We start from the raw sequence: 14,705 nt of genomic DNA on the forward strand, positions 1-14,705 counted from the left end.
TTGAGCCCATCTTTGCATGAAATGTTCCCTTGGCATCTCTAATTTTCTTGAAGAGAACTCCAGTCTTTTCCATTCTATTGTTTTCCTCTATTTCTTTGCACTGATCGCTGAGGCAGGCTTTCTATCTCTCCTTGCTATTCTTTGAAACTCTGCATTCAAATGGGTATATCTTTCTTTTTCTCCTTTGCTTTTCACTTCTCTTCTTTTCACAGCAATTTTTAAGGCCCCCTCAGACAGGCATTTTGCTTTTTTGCATTTCTTTTTCTTGGGGATCGTCTTGCTCACTGTCTCCATTAAACCTATTATTTTTTTTTCTACATTTATTCCTTTGTTTGCTTTTCCTTCTGTTCTTTTCCCCTTGCAGTTAATCTTTAATGTATATAAATCTTCTTTATCTACCTCTATTTAACTTCACATATCTATTCTTTCTTTTCTTTCTTTCGTTTCCTCTCAACATATTTGTTAGTTTTATTTTCATTGCTTTATTCCCCAATTGGCACCTTGAATTAGTTTTGTTTTCCAGTTTGTGCTTTAGTTAGTTTTGTTCTGGTAGACATAATTTTTGGTTTTCTTTGTTCCATGGGTCAATTTATTGTACTTTATTTTTCTCTTTGGACTGTTTTGATTTTGCTTATGGGTGTATATCTGTATATGCATATTCAGTCACACTTTTTATTGTTATAAATTTCTGCCTTCAGGTTGAGCTTTTGCAGTTCTGTGGAGTTGTCCTTTTCTTTCCTTTCTTCTTTATTCTTCCATTTTGTTCTTTTCTCCTTTTTATAATTTTAATTTTTAAACCTATTATATTTTTTATACGTTTATTCCTTTGTTTGCCTTTCCATTGTTCTTTCCCCTTATAGTTAATCTTTAATGTATATAATCCTCATCTACCTCTATTTAACTTTGCATATCTATGCTTTCTTTTTTTTCTTTCCTTTATTCTCAACATATTTGTTAGTTTTGTTTTCATTGCTTTATTCACCACTTGGAACCTTGCTTTAGTTTTGTTTTCCACTTTGTGCTTTAGTAAGTTTTGTTCTTAACTGGTAGATATAATTTTTGATTTCCTTGTTTGCCAGGCCAATTTATTGTACTTTATTTTTGTTGGACTGTTTTGACTTTGCTCATGGATGTATATATTCCATTATTTTAAATATTATTTGCCTGATTTTGTAACTGTCATTTCTCTGGGGTTCATCCTTGTTTTCCCATTTTTGGCTATTTGTTTTAATCTCACTTAATGCCATTAAAAAAAAAAACACACTTGTGGAGTCTTCATTCCTGACCAGAGATCAAGCCCCGAGCCTTTGGAGTAGGAGCACAAACTCCAAGACCCCAGACTACCAGAGAACTAGTCCTAGGGAGTAAGAAAGAGTGAGAACTCACACAAAGGAAACCACTTGAATACAAGACCCAGTATCACCCAATCAAAAGTAGCACCTTGTGCAGGCCACCTCAAGTAAACACCAAAAATTCAAAAATAAAAACCAAATCATCAGCAGACAGAATTACCACCTCACTCAGCCTTGCCCATCAGAGAAAAAACAAACACACAAACAAAAAACTCAGCACAAATCTCACCCTATACAAAGCTTACACAAACCACTGGACCAGACTTAGGAGGGCAGAAATGAAAAAGAAGAAATAACTCAGCTTTGAAGCCTGGGAAAATGAGACCTCAAACACAAGAAGTTAAAAAAATACTAATGAAAAGTCAGAGGAAAACTACACAAATGAAGGAACAAACTAGAAACACAGAAGTCCAAATAAATGAAAAAGAAGTAGTCAAAATACCTGAAAAAGAATTCAGAATAATGATAGTAAAGATGATCAAAAACCTCAAAAACAAAATGTAGAACGAATCAGTGAACAGGAATATAAAAAGGTGGAAATAACTTCTGAAAAGCAGAATAAGAATTAAAAGAACTGAGGATATTCTCAAAGGCCTTTGGGATCATATCAAAGGCACTAACATTTGAATTATAGGGTTCCCAGAAGAAGAAGAGGGAAACAAAAGGAAAAAAAAAATTTAAGTGAGTATAAAATTTTCCCAACATGGAAAAGGAGATAGTCAATCAAGTCCAAGAGGCACAAAGAGTCCCATACAGGTAAAACCCAAGGAAGAACATGCCAAGTCACATACTAATCAAACTAACAAAGACTAAACACAAAGAAAGAATATTAAAAGCAGCAAGGGAAAAGCAACAAGTTACATACAAGGGAAACCCCACACGTTTAAAAGCTGATCTTTCAGCAGAAACTTTGCAGGCCAGAAAGGAATGGCAGGATATATTTATTTTAAAGTACTGAAAGGGAAAAATCTACAACCAAAATTACTGTTTCCAGCAAGGATCTTATTCAAAACTGATGGAGAAATGAAAAGCTTTTCAGACAAGCAAGTTAGAATTCAGTACCACCAAACCAGTTTTACAACAAATGTTAAAGGGATTTATATAGTCATGAAATACAAGAGAAGAAAAAGGATAGACAAAAATCAACCCCAAATAATTATGAAAATGACAATAGGAACATGTATATCAATAATTGCTTTAAATGTAAATGGATTAATGTTTAAATCAAAAGACATAGACTGGCTGAATAGATACAAAAATAAGACCCATATATATGCTGTCTACAAGAAACCCACTTTAGATCTAAAGACACATATAGAATAAAGACACATATAGACTAAAGACACATATAGGCTGAAAGTGACAGGATCGAAAAATATATTATGCAAATGAGAAGCAAAATAAAGCTGGAGTAGCAATCCTCATATCAGACAAAATATACTTTAAAATAAATATGCCTTAAAATAAAGAACATTACAAGAGATAAGGAAGGACATTACATAATGATCAAGGGATGAATCCAAGAGGAAGACATATCTATGCACCCAACATAGGAGCACCTTAATACATAAGGCAAAAACTAACAGACATAAAAAAAGAAGTTAACACTAACACAATAATATTAGGACACTTTAACACCTTACTCACCTTAATACATAAGGCAAAAACTAACAGACATAAAAAGAGAAGTTAACACTAACACAATAATATTAGGACACTTTAATACCTTACTCACACCAATGGACAGATGATCAAAACAGAAAATTAATAAGGAAATATAAGTCTTAAATGATACATTAAATGAGATGAATCTTATTGATATCTTCAGGACATTCCATCCAAATGCAGAATACACCTTCTTCTCAAGTGCACATGGAACATTCTCCAGGATAGACCACATCTTGGGTCACAAATCAAAATTCAGTAAATTTAAGAAATTGAAATTGCATCAAGTATCTCCTCTAACCAAATGCTATGAGACTAGATAACAATTACAAGGAAAAACTATAAGAAACAGAAACACATTAAACAGTATGTTTAAATGTACTGTTTAAACAGTATTTTTCTAAATAACCAACAGGTTACTAAAGAACTAAAAGGGGAAATCAAAAAATTTCTAGAAACAAATGACAATAAAAACACAATAACTCAAGGCCTATGGGATGCAGCAAAAGCAGTTCTAAGAGTGACAGTTATAGCAATACAATCCTACTTCAAGAAAGAAGAAAAACATCGAATAGACAACCTAATTTTACACCTAAAACAACTGGGAAAAGAAAAAAACAACAAAAAACTCCAAAATTTGTAGAAAGAAAGAAATCATAAAGATTCTAGAAGAAATAAATGAAACAGAAATGAAAGAAACAGTAGTAAAGATTAATAAAACCAAAAGCTGGTTCTTGGGAAGATAAACAAAGTTGATAAACCTTTAGCCAGACTCAAGAAAAATGAGAGAAGAATCAAATCAACAAAACTGGAAATGAAAAAGGAGAGGTTACAACAGACAATGCAGAAATGGAAAGGATTCTAAGAGACTATTATGAACAACTATATGGTGATAAAACGGATAACCTGGAAGAAAAATAAAAATTCTTAGAAAAGTTCAATCTTCCAAGACTGAACCAGGAAGAAATAGAAATTATGAACAACTCAATAGCAAGCACTGAAATTGAAGCTGTGATCAAAAATCTTCCAAAAAACAAAAGCCCAGGACCAGATGGCTTCACAGGAGAATTCTATCAAACATTTAGAGAACAGCTAATGCCTATCCTTCTAAAACTCTTTGAAAAAATGGCAAGAGGAAGGAACATTTCCAAACTCATTCTACAAGGCCACCAACACCCTGATACCAAAACCAAAGACAACAAAATAAAAGAAAACTACAGGCCAATATCACTGATGAACATAGATGCAAAAATCTTCAACAAAATTTTAGCAAACAGAATTCAGCAACGCATCAAAAAGCTCATACACCATGATCCAGTTAGGTTTATTCCAGGAGTGCAAGGGCTCTTCAATAAATGCAAATTAATCAATGTGATACATGATATTAACAAATTGCAAGATCAAAACCATTTAATATTCTCAATAGATGCAGAAAAAGCATTTGACAAGATTCAGCACCCATTTATGAGTAAAACTCTTCAAAAAATGGGCATAGGAGGAACCTACCTCAACATAGTAAAGGCCATATATGATAAGACTACAGCAAACATTATTCTCAATGGTGAAAAGCTGAAAGCATTCCCCCTAACATTAGTAACAAGACAAGGGTTTCCCCTTTCACCACTATTATTCAAAATAGTTCTGGAAGTCCTAGCTACAGCAATTAGAGAAGAAAAAGAAATAAAAGAAATCCAGATTGGAAAAGAAGTAAAGCTCTCACTGTTTGCAGATGACATAATACAGTACATAGAAAACCCAAAAGATATTATCAGAAAATTACTAGATCTAATCAGTGTATTTAGCAAAACTTCAGGATAGACAATCAATACACAGAAATCACTTGCATTTCTATATAATAAGAATGAAAAATCAGAAAGAGAATCTAAGGAATCAATCCCATTCACCATTGCAACAAAAAGAATTAAGTATCTAAGAATAAACTTACCTAAGGAGACAAAAGAACTGTACAGAGAAAATTATAAGACACTGATAAAAGAAATCAAAGATGACATAAACAGATGGACAGATACTCCATATTCTTGGGTAGGAAGAATCAATATTGTGAAAATGACTATACTACCAAATGCAATCTACAAATTCAATGCAATCCCTATCAAATTACCAATGGCATTTTTTTGACAGTACTAGAACAAAATTTTCACAATTCATATGGGAACACAAAAGACACTGAATAGCCAAAGCAGTCTTGATAAAGATGAATAGAGCTGAAGGAATCAACCTTCCTGTCTTCAGATTATACAGTTATCAAGACAGTATGGTACTGGCACAAAAACAGAAATATAGAACAATGGAACAAGATAGACAACCCAAAAATAAATCCATGCATGAATGAGTACATTATTTTTGACAAAGGAGGTAAGAATATACAATGGTGCAAAGACATACTCTTTAATAAGTGGTGTTGGCAAAACTGGACAGCTGCAAGTAAAAGCATGAAGTCAGAACACTTCCTAACACCATACACAAAGATGAACTCAAAATGGATTAAAGACTTAAATATAAGACCAGAAACTATAAAACTACTAGAGGGAAGCATAGGCAGAATACTCAATGACATAAATCAAAGCAAGATCCTCTATGACCCACCTCCTAGAGTAACAGAAATATAAACAAAAGTAAACAAGTGGGACCTGATTAAACTTAAAAGCTTTTGCAGAATAAAGGGAACTATAAGCAAGGTTAAAAGACAACCCTCAGAATGCGAGAAAATAACAAGTGAAAAAACTGACAAAGCATTAATTTCCAAAATGTACAAGCAGCTCATACAACTCAATGATGGAGAAACAAACAACTGAATCAAAAACTGGGACAAAGACCTAAACAGACATTTCTCCAAAGAAGACATACAGATGGCTAAAAAACACATAAAAAGATACTCAACATCACTCATTATTAGAGTAATGCAAATCAAAACCACAATGAGATATCACCTCTCACTGGTCAGAATGGCCATCATCAGAAAGTCTATGAACAATAAATTCTGGAGAGGGTGTGGAGAAAAGGGAACCCTCTTACACTGTTGGTGGGAATGTAAAATGATATAGCCACTATGGAAGATGGTATGTAGATTCCTTAAGAAGCTAGGAATAAAATCACCATATGACCCAGAAATCCCACTCCTAGACATATACCCAGAAGAAACCAAAATTGGGAGAAAAAAAAAAAAAAACATGTTCTCATTGTTCGTTGCAACACTATTTACAATAGCTAGAACAAGGAAGCAACCTAGACACCCACTGACAGATGAATGGATAAAGGAGCTGTGGTACATATACACCACGGAATATTACTCAACCATAAAAGGAAATGCATTTGTGTCAGTTCTGATGAGGTGGATGAACCTAGAACCTATTTTACAGAGTGAAGTGAGTCAGAAGGAGAAAGATAAATATTGTATTCTAACACACATATATGGAATCTAGAAAAATGGTACTGAAGAATTTATTTACAGGGCAACAGTGGAGAAACAGACATCAGTTCAGTTCAGTTCAGTCACTCAGTCATGTCCGACTCTTTGCGACCCCATGAATCGCAGCACACCAGGCCTCCCTGTCCATCACCAACTCCTGGAGTTCACTCAGACTCATCCATCGAGTCAGTGATGCCAGCCAGCCGTCTCATCCTCTGCCATCCTCTACTCCTCCTGCCCCCAATCCCTCCCAGCATCAGTCTTTTCCAATGAGCCAACTCTTAGCATCAGGTGGCCAAAGTACTGGAGTTTCAGCTTCAGTATCATTCCTTCCAAATAGAGAATAGGGTTATGGACATGGGGAGAAGGGAGGAGAGGGTGAAACATATGGAAAGAGTAACATGGAAACTTACATTACCATATGTAAAATAGATAGCCAACAGAAATTTGCTGTATGGCTCAGGAAACACAAACAGGGACTCTGTATCAACCTAGAAAGGTGGGATGGGAAGGGAGATGGGAGGGAATTTCAAAAGGGAGGTGATATATGTATACCTATGGCTGATTCATGTTGAGGTTTGACAGAAAACAACAAAATTCTGTAAAGCGGTTATCCTTTAATAAAAAAATGAAAAAAAAAAAGGTGAATAAAACAAAGAAAGGTATTATGTAATGATAAATGGATCAATACAAGAAGAGGCTATTATAATCATTAACATATATGCACCCAATACAGGAGCATCTAATAACATAAAGCAAATACTAATAGACATAAATATAGAAATTGACAATAATAGAATAATAATAGTAGACTTTAACACTCCACTGATATCAATAGACAAAGCATCCAGACAGAAAATCAACAGGCAACAGTGGTCTTAAATGATACAATTGACTAGTTGGCTTTAATTGATATCAATGGGACATTATGTTAAAAAACAGCAGGATACACATTTCTATCAAGTGCACATGGAATGGTCTGCAGGATGGATCACATACTAGGCCACAAAAGAAGCCTAAAAAGTATAAGAAGATAGATATTATATAAATCATTTTTGAACACAACTTTATAAAACTAGAATTCAACTATAGAAAGAACAATGGAAAACACTTGAAAAATAACATGCCACTATAAACCCAATATAAGTTAAATAGGCGGGGTGACAATATACATTCCTGACGTGTGCCTTTTTCTATTTGGAACCAGTCTGTTGGTCCATGTCCAGTTCTAACTATTGCTTCCTGACCTGCATATAGGTTTCTCAAGAGGCAGGTCAGATGGTCTGGTATTCCCATCTCTTGAAGAATTTTCCAGTTTATTGGGATCCACACAGTCAAAGGCTTTGGCATAGTCAATAAAGCAGAAATAGATGTTTTTCTGGAACTCTCTTGCTTTTCCCATGATCCAGTGGATGTTGGCAATTTGATCTCTGCTTCCTCTGCCTTTTCTAAAACCAACTTGAACATCAGGGAGTTCACGGTTCACATATTGCTGAAGCCTGGCTTGGAGAACTCTGAGCATTACTTTACTAGCATGTGAGATGAATGCAATTGTGTGGTAGTTTGAGCATTCTTTGGCATTGCCTTTCTTTGGAATTGGAATGAAAACTGACCTTTTCCTGTCCTGTGGCCACTGCTGAGTTTTCCAAATTTGCTGGCATATTGAGTGCAGCACTTTCACAGCATCATCTTTCAGGATTTGAAATAGCTCAACTGGAATTCCATCACCTCCACTTGCTTTGTTCATAGTGATGCTTTCTAAGGCCCACTTGACTTCACTTTCCAAGATGTCTGGCTCTAGATTAGTGATCACATCATCATGATTATCTGGGTCGTGAAGATCTTTTTTGTACAGTTCTTCCGTGTGTTCTTGTCACCTCTTCTTAATATCTTCTGCTTCTGTTAGGTCCATACCATTCCTGTCCTTTCTCGAGCCCATCTTTGCATGAAATGTTCCCTTGGTATCTCTAATTTTCTTGAAGAGATCTCTAGTCTTTCCCATTCTGTTGTTTTCCTCTATTTCTTTGCATTGATCACTGAAGAAGGCTTTCTTATCTCTTCTTGCTATTCTTTGGCACTCTGCATTCAGATGCTTATATCTTTCCTTTTCTCCTTTGCTTTTCGCCTCTCTTCTTTTCACAGCTATTTGCAAGGCCTCCCCAGACAGCTATTTTGCTTTTTTGCATTTCTTTTCCATGGAGATGTTCTTCATCCCTGTCTCCTATACAATGTCACGAACCTCATTCCATAGTTCATCAGGCACTCTATCTATCAGATCTAGGCCCTTAAATCTATTTCTCACTTCCACTGTATAATCATAAAGGATTTGATTTAGGTCATATCTGAATGGTCTAGCGGTTTTCCCTACTTTCTTCTATTTAAATCTGAATTTGGTAATAAGGAGTTCACGATCTGAGCCACAAACAGCTCCTGGTCTTTTTTTTTGTTGACTGTGTAGAGCTTCTCCAACTTTGGCTGCAAAGAATATAATCAATCTGATTTCAGTGTTGACCATCTGGTGATGTCCATGTGTAGAGTCTTCTCTTGTGTTCTTGGAAGAGGGTGTTTGCTATGACCAGTGCATTTTCTCGGCAAAACTCTATTAGTCTTTGCCCTGCTTCATTCCCCAATCCAAGGGTTAATTTGCCTGTTACTCCAGGTGTTTCTTGACTTCCTACTTTTGCATTCCAGTCCCCTAGAATGAAAAGGACATCTTTTTGGGGAGTTAGTTCTAAAAGGTCTTCCTGGTCTTCATAGAATCATTCAACTTTAGCTTCTTCAGCGTTACTGGTTGGGGCATAGACTTGGGTAACTGTGATATTGAATGGTTTGCCTTGGACTTGAACTGAGATCATTCTGTCGTTTTTGAGATTGCATCCAAGTACTTCATTTCGGACTCTTTTGTTGACCATGATGGCTACTCCATTTCTTCTGAGGGATTCCTGCCCACAGCAGGTGATATAATGGTCATCTGAGTTAAATTCACCCTTTCCAGTCCATTTTAGTTCGCTGATTCCTAGAATCTCGACGTTCACTCTTGCCATCTCCCATTTGACCACTTCCAATTTGCCTTGATCCATGGACCTGACATTCCAGGTTCCCATGCAAGATTGCCCTTTACAGCATTGGACCTTGCTTCTATCACCAGTCACATCCACAGCTGGGTATTGCTTTTGCTTTGGCTCCATCCCTTCATTCTTTCTGAAGTTATTTCTCCACTGATCTCCAGTAGCATATTGGTCACCTACTGACCTGTGGAGTTCCGTTTTCAGTATCCTATCATTTTGCCTTTTCATACTGTTCATGGGGTTCTCAAGGCAAGAATGCTAAAATGGTTTGCCATTCCCTTCTCCAGTGGACCACATTCTGTCAGACTTCTCCACCATGACCCGCCCATCTTGGGTTGCCCCGTTGGCATGGCTTAGTTCATTGAGTTAGAAAAGACTGTGGTCCTAGTGTGATTAGATTGACTAGTTTTCTGTGAGTGTGGTTTCAGTGTGTCTGCCCTCTGAGGCCCTCTTGCAGCACCTACCATCTTACTTGGGTTTCTCTTACCTTGGGCGTGGGATATCTCTTCACAGCTGCTCCAGCAAAGTGCAGCCACTGCTCCTTACCTTGGATGAGGGGCATCTCCTCACCGCTGCCCTTCCTAACCTTCAAAGTGGGATAGCTCCTCTAGGCCCTCCTGCCCCTGTGCCGCCACTGCTCCTTGGAGGTTGTGTTGCTCTTCCCGGCTGATGCCTCTGTCCTAGGGAGTGGGGTTGTTCCTCTGGGCAGCTGCCCCTGGCCTGGGACACGGGGTGGCTCCTCCCAGCCGCTGTCTCTGTCCTCGGATGCGGGGTGGCTCCTTCAGCCGCCGTCCCTGGCCTCGGACATGGTGTGGCTCCTCCCGGCCAACGTCCCTGGCCTTGGACGCAGGGTGGCTCCTCCCGGCCGCCACCCCTTATCTTGGACATGGGGTAGCTCCTCTCAGCCATTCCTGTGCCGTCACAGCCTGGCACTCTCAGCCGCTGCTCCTGACCTCGGACGTGGGGTAACTCCTCTTGGCTGCTGCCCTTTGGGCATGGGGTCCTCCCAGCTTCTGCCCCTGACCTTTGACATGGGTTAGCTCCTCTCGGCTGTGCTTAGTGTGCCGGTTGCAGCCGCCTGTGCTTAGTGTGCCAGTTGCAGCCACCTGCGCTAACCTCCCTCAAAAGATCCCAGGCATGTACTGCCAACAGTCCATGCCCCCAACCCTGCAACAGGCCACCGCCGACCCATGCCTTCACCCCAGACTCCCGGACACCCAGAAGCAAGTCTCCTGTGGGGTTACTGTTCTTTTCTCCTGGGTCCTGGTGAACAAAGTTCTGTTGTGCCTTCCAAGAGTCTATGGATTGTAGCCTACTGGGTTCCTCAGTCCATGGAATTTTCCAGGCAAGAGTACTGGAGTGTGTTGCCATTTCTTTCTCCAGGGGATCTTCCCAATCCAGGGATCAAACCCAGTCTCCCACACTGCAGGCAGATGCTTTACCATCTGAGCCACCAGGGAAGCCCCATAGTAGGGGTGATGGTGTCCTCCTCCAAGAAGACTTATGCCATACCCACACCCAGAGCCCCTGTCCCTGTGGTAGACCATTGCAGACCCATACCTCCACAGGAGATGCTCAAATACATTTCTGTCTCAGTCTCTGTAGGGTCCCTGGGTCTTGGTGTGCACAAGGTTTGTTTGAGCCCTCTGAGCGTCTCTGGCAGGAACAGAGTTTGATTCTAAAAGTGAGTTCGCCCCTCCTACCATCTTGCTGGGGCTTCTCCTTTCCCCTCAGATATAGTGTATCTCCTCACAGCTGCTCCAGGGCTTACTGTCTTACTGGGATTTTTCTGACCTTGGAGGTAGGGTATCTCTTCACGGCTATTCCAGCAAAGTGCAGGTGCCACTCCTGACCTTGGACATGGGGTATCTTCTCAGGGTCGCTGCTCCTAACTTTGGACGTAAGGTATCTCCTCTCAGGTGTTCACCAGTCCAATGCCATGCAGCTGCCATTCACCACTCCAAATGAACATATCTTGACTTAAAAAGGGCCACTTATGACAAATCCACAACCAATATTATACCCAATGGTGAAAACCTGGTTGCCTTCCTGCTAAATCAGGACCAAGAAAAGGATGCCCATTCTTTCAACTTCTATTTAATATAGTACTGGTAGTCTTAGCCATAGCAATCAGACAAGAGAAAGAAATAATTAGAAGGTAATAGGTTAAAATGTCAGTATTCACAGATGATATGATACTTTTTTATAGGAAATCCTAAAGTCTTTATCTAAAAACTACTAGAACTAATAAATGAATTCAACAAGGTGACAAGATATAAGATTAATATAGAGAAATATATTGCACTTCTATACACCTGTAATGAAATATAATAAAGAGAAAGTAAAAAAGAAAATTCCAAATTTAAAATTGCATCAAAAAATACCTTGAAATAAACTTAACCAAGGAGGTGAAAGATCTATATTGCAAAAACTGTAAAACATTGATGAAAGAAATTGAAGATGATACAAAAATGAAAAGATACCCCATGCTCTTTGATTGGAAGAATTAATATTGTTAAGATGGCCATACTTGTCAAAATAATTGACAGATTTAACGTAACCGTTATCAACACTCCCATGACATTTTTCACAGAACTAGAACATATAATCCTAAAATTCATATATAGCAACAAAAGATCCTGAATTGTCAAAACAATCTTGAGGAGAAAGAACAAACCTGGAGGTATAACCCATCCAGACTTCAGACTATACTACGAAGCTACAATAATCAAAACAGTATGGTACTGAGACCAAAACAGACACACAGATCAATGTGACAGAATACAGAGCCCAGAAATAAACCCATACATCTGTAGTCAATCTTCAACAAAGGAGGCAAGAATATGCAATGGTAAAAGACAGTCTCTTCTAAAAGTTGTGCTGAAAAAACTGGACAGCTACACAAAGAGTGAGATCACAATATTCCTTCCCACCATATACAAAAATAAACAGAAAATGGTTTAAAGATCTATACCTATATGTAAGACCTGAAAGCATAAAACACCTAGGAAAAAACATGCAGAACTCTCTTTTTAATATTAATTTGTTTATTTTAATTGGAGGATAATTACTTTACAATATCGTGGTGGTTTTTGCCATACATTGAGATGAATCATCTATAGGTATACATGTGCCCCCCCATCCCAAATCCTCCTTCCACGTCCATCCCCATCCCATCCTTCTGGGTTGTCCCAGTGCACCAGATTTGAGTACCCTGCTTCATGCATCAAACTTGGACTGGTCATCTATTTCACATATTTCATACATGTTTCAATGCTATTCTCTCAAATCATCCTACCCTCGCCTTCCCCTTCAGAGTCCAAAAGTCTGTTCTTTGTGTCTCTTTTGCTGTCTCAAGTATAGGGTCATCGTTACCATCTTTCTAAATTCCATATATATATATATATATATATATATATATATATATATAGATAGATAGATAGATACACACACACACATATGTATATACATATATATACACACACACACATTAATATACTGTATTGGTGTTTTTCTTTCTGACTTACTTCACTCTGTATAATAGGCTCCAGTTTCATCCACCTCATTAGAACTGATTCAAATGTGTTCTTTTTTAATAGCTGAGTAATATTCCATTGTGCATATGTACCACAAGTTTCTTATCCATTCATCTGCTGATGGACATCTAGGTTGCTTCCATGTCCTAGCTATTGTAAACAGTGCTGCAATGAACATTGGGGTACATGTGTCTCTTTCAATTCTGGTTTCCTTGGTGTATATTCCAAGCAGTGGGATTGCAGGGTAGTATGGCAGTTCTATTTCCAGTTTTGTAAGGAATCTCCACACTGTTCTCCCTAGTGGCTGTACTAGTTTGCATTCCAACCAGCAGTGTAAAAGGGTTCCCTTTTCTCCACGCTCTCTCCAGCATTTATTCTTTGTAGACTTTTTGATAGCCATTTTGACCAGCATGAGTTGGTACCTCATTGTGGTTTTGATTTGCATTTCTCTGATAATGAGTGATGTTGAGCATCTTTTCATGTGTTTGTTAGCCATCTGTATGTCTTCCTTGGAGAAATGTCTGTTTAATTCTTTGGTCCATTTTTGATTGGGTCATTTATTTTTCTGGTATTGAGCCTCATGAGCTGCTTATATATTTTTGAGATAAGTTGTTTGTCAGTTGCTTCATTTGCTATTATTTTCTCCGATTCTGAAGACTGCCTTTTCACTTTGCTTATAGTTTCTTTCATTGTGCAAAAGCTTTTAAGTTTAGTTAGGTCCCATTTGCTTATTTTTGCTTTTATTTCCATTACTCTGGGAGGTGGGTCATAGAGGATCTTGCTGTGATTTATGTCAGAGTTGCATAACACTCTTTGACATAAACATAGTAGAAATATTTTTTGGAGAGGTCTTCTAAGGCAAAAAAAGTAAAAGCAATTTAGACAAATGGGACCTGATTGAACTTGAAAGCATTTGTACAGCAATGGAAACCATCAACAAAATTAAAAGACAACTTACTGAATGGGAGAAAATATTTGCAAATGATGTGACAAACAAGGGGTTAATATCCAAAATATACAAGGACCTCATACAACTCGATATCATAAAAACCAAAAACCTAGTCAAAAAAGGCGCAGGAGACCCGAATAAACTTTTTTCCTAAGAAGACATACAGATAGCTAACAGGTACAGAAAAAGGCAGAAAGCGAAGAGGAACTAAAAAGCCTCTTGATGAAAGTGAAAGAGGAGAGTGAAAAAGTTGGCTTAAAGCTCAACATTCAGAAAACGAAGATCAGGGCATCCGGTACCATCACTTCATCGGACATAGATGGGGAAACGGTGGAAACAGTGTCAGAATTTATTTTGGGGGGGGGGGGGCTCCAAAATCGCTACAGATGGTGACTGCAGCCATGAAATTAAAAGACGCTTACTCCTTGGAAGAAAAGTTATGACCAGCCTAGACAGCATGTTGAAAAGCAGAGATATTACTTTGCCAACAAAGGTTCGTCTAGTCAAGGCTATGGTTTTTCCAATGGTCATGTATGGATGTGAGAGTTGGACTGTGAAGAAGGCTGAGTGATGAAGAATTGATGCTTTTGAACTGTGGTGTAGGAGAAGACTCTTGAGAGTCCCTTGGACTGCAAGGAGATCCAACCAGTCCATTCTCAAGGAGATCAGCCCTGGGATTTCTTTGGAGGGAATGATGCTGAAGGT

This window comes from Budorcas taxicolor, chromosome X (assembly GCF_023091745.1).
Source record: "Budorcas taxicolor isolate Tak-1 chromosome X, Takin1.1, whole genome shotgun sequence".
Lineage (NCBI taxonomy): Eukaryota > Metazoa > Chordata > Mammalia > Artiodactyla > Bovidae > Budorcas > Budorcas taxicolor.